The sequence below is a fragment of the Hydra vulgaris genome, chromosome 01 (genome assembly GCF_038396675.1).
Source record: "Hydra vulgaris chromosome 01, alternate assembly HydraT2T_AEP".
NCBI classification, from domain to species: domain Eukaryota; kingdom Metazoa; phylum Cnidaria; class Hydrozoa; order Anthoathecata; family Hydridae; genus Hydra; species Hydra vulgaris.
In genome coordinates, this window is record NC_088920.1 from 8,931,533 (window position 1) to 8,942,500 (window position 10,968).

The window sequence follows — 10,968 nt, forward strand, 5'->3', positions numbered from 1 at the left end:
GATACCATGACAGTTATCTTATGAAGATCTTCAAATGTGATAAAGAAAAATTTTAAAATGAGTTAAAGATATTTAAAAAAATCATTGTTATTGTTTGATCAGTGTTTAAGTGTAAAATAACTTGTTCTGGCTGAATTGAAGCAAAATACTTCACAAATAAGTGCAAGGGATTTTAATTATTTTATAGTTGTAAGAATAACTTAAAAAAAAACAAGTGTTGTGTAGATTATTGTTTGTTTTCACTTTATTTTTAATTTTAAGAAAAATTTGTCTACATCTTGCACAAGTTGCAGAAGTTCAATGACCTATTTCCAAATTCTTGCAAGTATTGAGTCTATTTTACATCCAAATATTTTTGAAAGCTTCAAAAACTTATTTTAGCTAAGTTTTCTGCATATGATAGAGCCTTGTTTAGCATATGTATTTACATTTTGGTGTTAACATAAAATTGTAAACAGTCTATATATTTTATAGAATTTAAATTTGAACATAACTTAGTACATTAATTTAAGTTCAGTTAATGTTGAAAGTTTTTCTAAATCAAATTTTTACTAATTTAGAGTAAACAAACTGTTTTCAGGTTTTTTTAATTTTTATTAACAAATGCTTAAATAAAGATATAACATTAAACAAATTTCTTCAGAAATATTTTAAGGAACACTTTCGATTCAATTAGGCATTTCATGTCGTATTGATTGTATATATATATATATATATATACGCAGTAGTGGTGTAGTGGTAAAGCACTCGCTTCAGAAGCGAGAGGTTCCGAGTTCGATCCCCACCACGTCCCTGGTAGTACCACGCTCAACTTGTTTCACCGCGCAGCGGCCTTGTTCGTCGAGGTTCGTGTTTTGGAATTATAGAGTTGAGAGAGGGTTATAACCACTATTGAGTAGCCTCCTCATCTGTAGTGGCCTTCATGGCATTGAGAAGGTGAATAACAAATATATATATATATATATATATATATATATATATATATATATATATATATACATATATATACATATATATATATATATATATATATATATATATATATATATATATATATAAATTAGTAAAAACATTTATCTATCTTTCATCTTCAACATAATTTTTCACCATCAGTAGGTTCATCAGGAAGCTGATGAACCTACTGATGGTGTAACATTATGTTGAAGAAATATATATGAATGTATATATGTTGAGTATATATATATGTTGACTATATATACATGAATGTATATTTGTTGAGATGTATATATGTTTAGATATGCTGATGATATGTTTATATATGTATATATCATATATATATATATATATATATATATATATATATATATATATATATATATATATATATATATATATATATATATATATATATATATATATATATATATATATATATATATATATATATATATATATATATATTATATATAAATATATATATATATTATATATATATATATATATATATATATATATATATATTATATATATATATATATATATATATATATATACATACATACAGTATGTCAAAAAAGTCTATCACTCCCTGATGGTTTTTCAATAAAAACAAATTTTTATATGCTTAAATATAGATTTTTGACCCATAATTTTTTTTAAATATTGAATTTATGTCAAAAAACATTTTTATTACAAGAAATTAATATTCTTATACTTAAAACAAAAACTACTCACTAAATTGGAAAAAGTCAAAAAAGTGTATCACCCCTTATATAATTATTTTGCTAATATAAAATTAATAGTCTATTTGTGCGCCTTTTGCCTTGATGACTGCAAGACATCTTTTAGGTATTGAATTTACTAAGTTTTTAAGCCATTGTGTGTCAAATTTTTCCCACTGAGAATTGCCTTTAATTGCGACAAACTGGATGGTTTTTGATTAGCTACTTTAATTTTAAAAAGATTCCATAAATTTTCAATCGGATTTAGGTCTGGTGATTGAGGAACCCAATCTAACATCTTAATACTGTTTTTCTTTCACCACTCAGTAGCTAACTTTGATGTGTGTTTAGGATCTCCATCCTGTTGAAAGATAAAATTACGAGATAAGCCAGCACTTCTGGTGCTTGATCTCAGTTTTCGCTTCAGAATGTCAGTATAAACCTCTTTTGTCATTATTCCGTCAATGAATTCTAGTTTGCCAACACCACTCCAAGCAAAAGAGCCCCAAACCATCATTTAACCTATGATAAGAGGAAAAAATAAGTTAGAAGTATATATTATATTGAAATTTTATAATAAAGCTTAATGTCACCTCCCCCATGCTTCACAGTTGGTCTCATGCAATAAGGATTTAGGCGTTCACCATTTTTTCTCCATTTGCGTATGATACCATCAGAACCAAACAAACATATTTTTGTTTCATCAGACCATAAAACTCTTTGCCATTGGTCATTAGTCCAATTTGAATGTTTCTTAGCCCAAGCCAATCTTTTCTTTTGATTCTTTTTACTCAAAAAAGGCTTTTTTGGAGCAACTCTACCTACAAAACCTCGATTTTTTAAGCGGTTGCAAACAGTTTGAGGATTTACAGTTATACCATAATCTGTTTGTAAATCTTTTGCAAGCTTTGGTGCAGATAATCCTCGATCTTGTTCAACTTTTCGAATAATTTCTCTATCAATGCGTTGGGTAGTCTTAGCTGGGCGTCCTTTTCTTGGCAAATTTTTAACTGTACCCATTTTTTTATATTTTCTAATGATATTTCCTACACTATTAGGCTTAACATGGACTATTTTAGAAATAGTTTTATATCCTTTTCCACTTTTATAGTGTCTCAGGATCAGTTTTTTTACTGATTCATGAATTTCATATCTTTTCGCCATAATTTTCTTATTAAGAACCTAAAAAGAAAACAAACTTTGCTAAAAAATTAGTTAGAATAACTTCTATCAATCAAATTTGATTGTTTTTGGCTTATTTTCTGCAATTACTAATTTAAACAACGGAAAAGTTAAAAAATGATTAGGGGGTGATACCCTTTTTTGACTTACACTTTTTCTAATTTAGTAGATAATTTTTGCTTTAAGTATAGGAATATTAATTTCTTGTTATAAAAATGTTTTTTGATATAAATTCAATATAAAAAAAAAAAAATTAAGGTCAAAAATCTAAATTTAAGCATATTAAATTTTGTTTTTATTGAAAAAACATCAGGGGGTGACTTTTTTGACATGTATATTTTTAAATATACATAATATAATATTAAAAATATGTATAGGGCTGCACTACAGCTTGAGCAGCCATTGATTAGACTATTAGAACTTAGAATCAGGTATGAGATTTAAAGCCTGCTTTAGTCAGATAAGCCACATAAGTAAAAAAGGATTTTTGAACTTTCTTGTTAATTGCTTTTCCATGAGGCTCTGTGACAAGAGGTCTTCTGGGAGCACCTTACAACCTGGGGAAAAAAAGTTCAACCTTTAAAAGCAATTTAAAATAATTTTAAATATAATTTAGAACAAAAATGCTATCAAGCTAAAATACAGAGAGGAATACTGTAAAAATAAAAGTTGTCAAAATAGACATTTGTTTTTATAAATATATTTTGTTTTTATAAATATTAAAATAAATGATAATGTTTAAATACAAAATAATATATAATTTTTTTAATATTAAATTTGTCTATTGTCAGCTGTTGTTTTTGTTACCCTTAATATTTTTCGCACATTCTATAGTTTAATAAAATTGTATTTAGAGGCTCAGATAGCGAATATCTTTTGAGTGAAGATTTTGAAAAAATATAATGTATGTACTTTTATTATTTTGTGAAAGTATATATATAATAATATATAATAAGTCTTTGCTGCATGAAAACATTAAATCACTTGGTTTGTAAGCAAAAAATTCTTAGTTTGATACTTACCCTGTTCCAGGTAGGCCTCAACACTTTCTCCGATTAGCGGCTTTGTTTGTCAAGACTTATATTTTAGAGTTTAACAGTTGAGAGAGACAACAATTAAAATGTATGTTAGTTAGTAGCCCCCTCAGTCTTGCGGAACTAAATACAATTAAAAAAAAATAGCATCATTGCACAAACAGCAAATATTTGGGCAGGTGAGGCTTTATAGCCATGGTGATGGCAACTTAAGTTTTAGAGCTTGGTTTTTCTTAAGTTACAGTTAAACAACTTTTTAGAAAACCAAAGTCAATGGTTTTTGCTAAAGAAAATTTTTTGATTTTATATTTAATGCTTAATTAGTTTTTTTAAAAATTGTAACCAATCAAGTGAAGAAAGCATTTAATCAAAATGGTTGATTAGTTTTTTTGTATCATCTGATCATTGCAATGTTGCTAGTAAGAATAGATCATACTAATCACACTAACTTAAAATACTTAAAAAGAATTTTAGTCAATCTTGTTGATTGTAATAATTTTTTGATTTGATTAAGGATCCATTAAAAAATTTTCTTTTTCTTTTAAATAAGATAAGATTTATTAAAACAAGAATCTTCTTTCTCGTCTCAACAACAAGTGATTTATAGATAATATTTACCAATCTGTCATTGCTACTTTAAAAAAAAATATTTGTAGCGAATTAACTGCCCAAATATTTGGTCATCCAGTGGAATTATATGTAAATAAATTTCTAAACTATGAAGAGGTTTTCAAGTGTTTTAATGAAAATTATTAACTAATCTTAAAATCAAAAAAGCGATAAAGTTAAGAATAAGTTAAGCTAATTTTTAAATCTGTGTTTAATTCAATTCCTACAGTACGGCTTCACAGAGTTTTCCTGTTGTCTTGTATACCATGACAGTCATCTTATAAAATTCTTCAAATGTGATAAAGAAAAAGGTTAAAATGAGTTAAAGATTTAAAAAAAAATCATTGTTATCGTTTGATCAGTGTTTAAGTGTAAAATAACATTAGACTGCAAATGTAAAATGGTTACTGAAATTTATAAATAATAGTGCTCTGTTTCAATTTATCTGTAAGTGTGAAAAAAGAAAAAAAAAATTCCATCATGAGCTAATATTTTTGCATTTCCAAAGAATGCTGTGATATTGGTTAAAAGTGTTGGCGTAAAAAGAAACAAAACAAATTATACAAAGAAGCAGTAAAAAATTTGCTTAACATAAAAGAACTTAACTTGCTTAAAATAATTATGAGATAAATTTCAAACTTGAAAGTGTACTTAGTTTTTTTTTTAAATTTTTAAAATTTTTTCATTATATAAAAATAGATACTGGATTTTAAAAACTAAATTGAAAGCAATTTTTAATTTGCAATAATAAACAATTTTACTTTTTTTTTTTTATTTGTTTCTGATTTTTTTAATTCTTTATCTAATATTGCTTTATTAGTACTACTATTATTGCTGAATTCTAGTTATTCAATTCGTTTATAGAATAAGTGCATGCTTTTTTTTTATTGTCTATTATAATATGCGTATTATTTACTTTTTAGATAGATAATAAAAATTATTTTATGAAGAATGAATGGAGTGGTGACTTTAACAACAATCGCACAAATCCACAAGGATTTCAGCTTACAAAATCAGCTGCTTTTTACAAGATTTTTTAAAACTTCACTATAGTCAAGGTTTAAAAAAGCGTACGCCAAACCGCCTCACCGGTGCGTTTTTTTAAACCTTGGTAATATGTATTGTTAGGTTTTTAACTATTTCTCTATTTTTTATGGAGATTTTTTATGTTAAAAATCTGTCAAAAGTTTTTTACTTTTTAGTTTACAAATAGACTTATAAAAAACATATAAAAAAAAGAACTCTACAAAACTTATAAAAGTTTTGTACAGTTCTTTTTTGCAATGTTTTGTTTGATTTATAAAGAATTTAAATTCTTTCAAACTTATATCAAAGTGGATGTTGAAACTTAGCACGAGCTTTATAAATGTATTTTTTCGTATAATTGTTTTACGTTAGTGAATTTGTCAGAATTAAAAAAATTGTTTTTCTCCATTTTAACTGTAATACGAATCTGTTATTGTTTTTGTAACATCTTATAATCTTAGTTTTATAATCTAAAAGAGCATTATACGTGATTTTGGGTTTTAATGGAGTTTTTGTCGTATTTTTTCTGCTTTTGTTTGTTCAACTTATTTTCACATTTTAATTCCGTGTATCAATACCATGGTCGTATTTGCGTTGAGACCATGGGGAGGGGGGAAAAGGTAGGGGAAGGGGAAAAAGGGTTAGACCGAAACTAATTTTTCTTCTATACTAACTAAAAATAGTTTCAGTAATTTTATTTAAATTTGATACAATTTCTTTTTTTCGGTAGTAAATTTATTACACACATTGATGTACTTACAATAACTGGTTGACTATTCTGATCTTTAATTGCTTGTAGACACTGAGGTAGATCTGGAGAATTTGATAGTATTTTGATATCTACATTTGATTTACACGATTTCGGAGAAATATCATTAGTAACTTCATTTTTTTGAGCGTTTATCTAGTCATTTTGATAATAAACTTTGTGTAGCATTGCATTTACTTATATTAACATAAATAGTTGATATAATTAACATTAAATACATATTAACTCAAAACAAAATGCAAAATTCAATAAAGTTTTGAAATAAATAATAATACAATTTACTTTTTGTCATTATCACTACGTACTTTATATCATGGCTAAATATTTATTACAAACTAATTGGTAATACCACAGATTATATGAAACTAGCTCTGTTCACTCGGGATGTAACAAAAACCACAGTAATACGGTTCTGTAGTAATACGGACCATATTATGTATTACTACCATCTATGGTATAGAAAACTATCTTTAATACCGTGCAAAAACCATGAATATTATCACCACGACAAAATCATTGTAATCACAGTGGAGGCATAAAACTCTTATTAAGTATGATATCATTAGGATTTACGATCTTTGTCAAACAGGCAATTTTTAAATAGGATGTTAATTAATGTATTATTTAGAAAAACTTACGAGCCTAGGGCAGGGGGGGGGTGGATTTCGGCGAATTCCCCTTTCGTTGGTTTAAGAATATTTTTGTAGAAATCTTATAAACGATAGTTTTGTTATACTGTAAAAAACATGCTACAAAAATCTGTTGTTTTTTTTAGTTCTTTTTGGCTTTAAAAATTGGCTTTGAAACATAGTTCAAATTGAGTTTTTCTTGACGTGATTGCGTTTTTTTGTTTTTCGTTCGAAATCTGCGCAGACTAAATTGGCTGTTCAATTTAGAATTAGGCATAATTTATTGCGGGAAAAAGTTGCACGTTTCTGTTTTCATGGTTATTGTAAACTGGCGGTAACTGTCTTTGGCAATTTAGAAATAGGCTTGTCATTACGATTAGTAAAATTTAAATAAAGCTGAAACTTGCATCAAGTTAGTGGACGTGCTCAAACAGCAATCTGACTAATCGAGCTTAAAGTGTTGTTGCAATTTATAATGAAAGAAATCATTCAACATTGAAAACTGTTCAATCAATAAAAGAATAAAATATTATAGATCTGTTCTTAAGTGCATAAATAATTCAGAAAGGTTTTAATAAAAATTCTTGAAACATGTTTAATAGAAGTCAGATGTTGCATTCATAAATAATAAACGTGTAAACAAGTGCCAGCGTTAAAAAACCCCTAGAGAAACTGATATTAAATGTTGAATAGCAAGATTACATTGCAAAAATAGTTGCATTGAGAAATAACAAGTGAACGCGTTAACGTGTTTTTTGAAATCGATTTATGACTCGAATCTTTACACTAATCTCAAAGCATGGCCATTCTTTTGTAATTGCTTTTCTAATTAAGTTCGTTATATATTAGGAAATTTAAATTGCTGAATTTTTGTACTTGGTCTTTAATGTTGTAGGTCAAGAGTAATTAGCTTTTAATTTATATGATTAACTGAATAATATAGGATAATCTATTATTGGTTTGAAACATGGGCAAATCCAGCATTTTTATAGTGTTTAAGATAAAAAGCTAAACTTTCAGACATAAAACAAACTCCAAAGCATTTATATGGGTATAGTTATGTCAAACAAGGATTTAACAATAGTTTGTTGCTGGATAGCTCAGTTGATAAGAGCGTCAAACGAAATATTAAAACTAGGATTGTTGAACGATATGGGTTTGAATCCTGCCACCGCCAACTCAGCGCTTGAGTTGTAAAAATGTTAGTCAGTAACGGACACTATTTTGGATTAACCTAACCCTAACCTCAAGATAACTCATAATACGATAAAAAAAAACCTACTACTTATTTAAAAAAACTTAAGAGCCTAGGGAAGGAGGGGGAGCAAATGCTCTTTGTTGGTTTAAGAATGTTTTTGTAGAAATCTTATAAACAATAGTTTTGTTATAATGTAAAAAACATGCTACAAAAATCTGTTGTTTTTTTTGGCTTTAAAAAATAGTTTTTTTGGCTTTAAAAATTGGCTTTAAAAGATAGTTCAAATAGAGTTTTTCTTGACGTGATTGCATTTTTTTGTTTTTTGCTCAAAATCCGCGCAGACTAAATTGGCTGTACAATTTAGAATTGGGCATAACTTATTGCGGGAAATAGATGCACGTTTCTGTTTTCATGTTTATTGAAACTGGCGGTAACTGTCTTTGGCAATTTAGAAATGGGCTTATATATGTATATATATATATATATATATATATATATATATATATATATATATATATATATATATATATATATATATATATATATATATATATATATATATATATATATATTTATATATATATATATATTCTGTTATATTTTTAAACGAGCAACTTATATCATGATATGTTATTGTAGATACGGGTAAAAGGCAAAAATGCGAAAACTTTTAATAGTCAAAATGTGGGGAAAAAATGCGTTACTTTTCTCTTAACCCATAAGCTTACCGGTGCCCCAACCAAAACATATAAGTTCATTTTGTTGCTTTGCGCAAAATAGATTTAACCAAGGTCTTATCAAATTTTAAATAAGAAGCCCAAATAGACATTATATTTATGGTGTGGTTCCATAAACAATTTACATAACTTGAAAGCCATTTTTCCATCAATAAAAGTGAATGTCTTTTTGCATACCATGAATTTGTAAGGACTTTGAGAAAACTGTTCAAAAATGTTTGCATCATCTAGTGTTACGTAAAACAATCACTCCTAAATTACGCATTTGTGTAGAGCATTTTAGTGAATAATTTAATATGCCTATTTTATTTTGATACCCATTTATTCCAAAATATCTTAATTTGAACATAAGTCTGTTTTGAGGTAGAGAATCAACGCTTTTGCGAAATCGAGGTTACATCTATAAACGGGTGAAATACTATAGAAGATAAAATAATTTTCTCTATTAGATTAGTCACGCAAAATTTATGGCGAAGAAAATCATATAGGGGGCATTTTATTAACGTTAATTTGGTTAATAATTTTGTTCTTAACAAGTATTTTGACTGCTTTGCAGGCAACAAAGTTTAGTGAAATAAGTCGATAGTTTTCAGCAAGAAATTTATTTTCCGTTTTTTAAAGAGCGAACTAAAATTTGCTTGTTTTTAGAGAGTGAGCAGTATTCCAGAATTTATAAAAGTTTTATGTAAATGGAAAAATATTTATCGGGGTTTATATTAGTAAGTTAATAATGACTTAAATGGAAAAACCTAAGTTGTCATTATAAGTTCATTTAGGTTAGTATCACTTTTTTAACGATGAAAATTGTTAAGAAAAATATTAATATTATTTCTTTTTTATGTGCTCTTTTTGTTTAAAGTGTATTTAAAATTTATTATTCTTCCATTTAGTTAAGCAGTTGATATACAAAATCGGATTTATTTGCTCGGATTAGGTTTTTACTTTGTAGAGTAGTCCAAGGATTATACTTTTTCTGTTTTATTAATCTTGGAGATAAAATATTTGCAATCAATACAATTGTTAGAAATTAATAAAGTTAACATTTGATCCTCGGTTTTATGCAAAATATTTCAGATGATTGATGTAAAAAAGTTTGAAATTGAACCGTAATCACCTTTGCTGTAATTAATCAACTGAGATTCACTTTCGGGAAACGGCTTTTAAACTAAAATTCCTCAAGTGAGACTAAAGCGACCCTTAGTATTATTACCTAATATAGTATTAGAAAACAATTTTTAAAATTGAATTACTGCACAGGTAAATAACAAGTCCAACATATTAAATTAGCCTCATTTGTTCAATGTTAAGTTTGTATTTATTGTTAACTTTTATCAAAACTTGTTTAGGAAAAGTTTTATATAACAAATCAACTTCATGGCAGATAAATACATCAGTAATGACGATAGCATCACTGTCATCTTAACGTCTGTCTTAGCAACCTTTTTTTAAAAGTGATTTATTGTTTTAATACAATAGCTTCACTATTGCACTTTGCTTATTCATCTATTTGGCAAAATTTACAAAGATTACTAATTAATAAAATAATAATATAATGCTATTTCGAAGCTATTTCTATTTTTATAACTTCAATTCACCTCTAGAAGGCAAAGGCCACCACAATTGAGGAGACTACTAGTTGTGATTACAACCCTCTTTCAACTCTGAAACTCTGAAACACGAAACTTGACAAATAAGTCCGCTGCACAGCGAAAAAAATTGATATATGCTGAATATTTTAATTTTTTTTTAAATCTCACATTTTAAAGTTTGTATCTTTACTCTTACATTTATTTTAGTTTATATAGTGAACATTATTTATTATTTTTATTTTTTTAATTTACAACATTTACCAAGGGGCTTGAAGATAAGGGGGCTTTTTCTTACTTCTGCTATCAGTGTTGCTTATCATTTTATTCTGTTAATATATTACGGAATGCATAATTACTCGGCAAAAAAAAAAAAAAATAATCAACTTATTTTTTGATTACTTTACCTAATGGATGCTACTTTTATACATTTATTCTTATTTATATATTTATTTGTCGATGTTAACAAGTCCATTTTTGTTCTTCAATAAAGTGTAGCAAGATATCAATGGATTA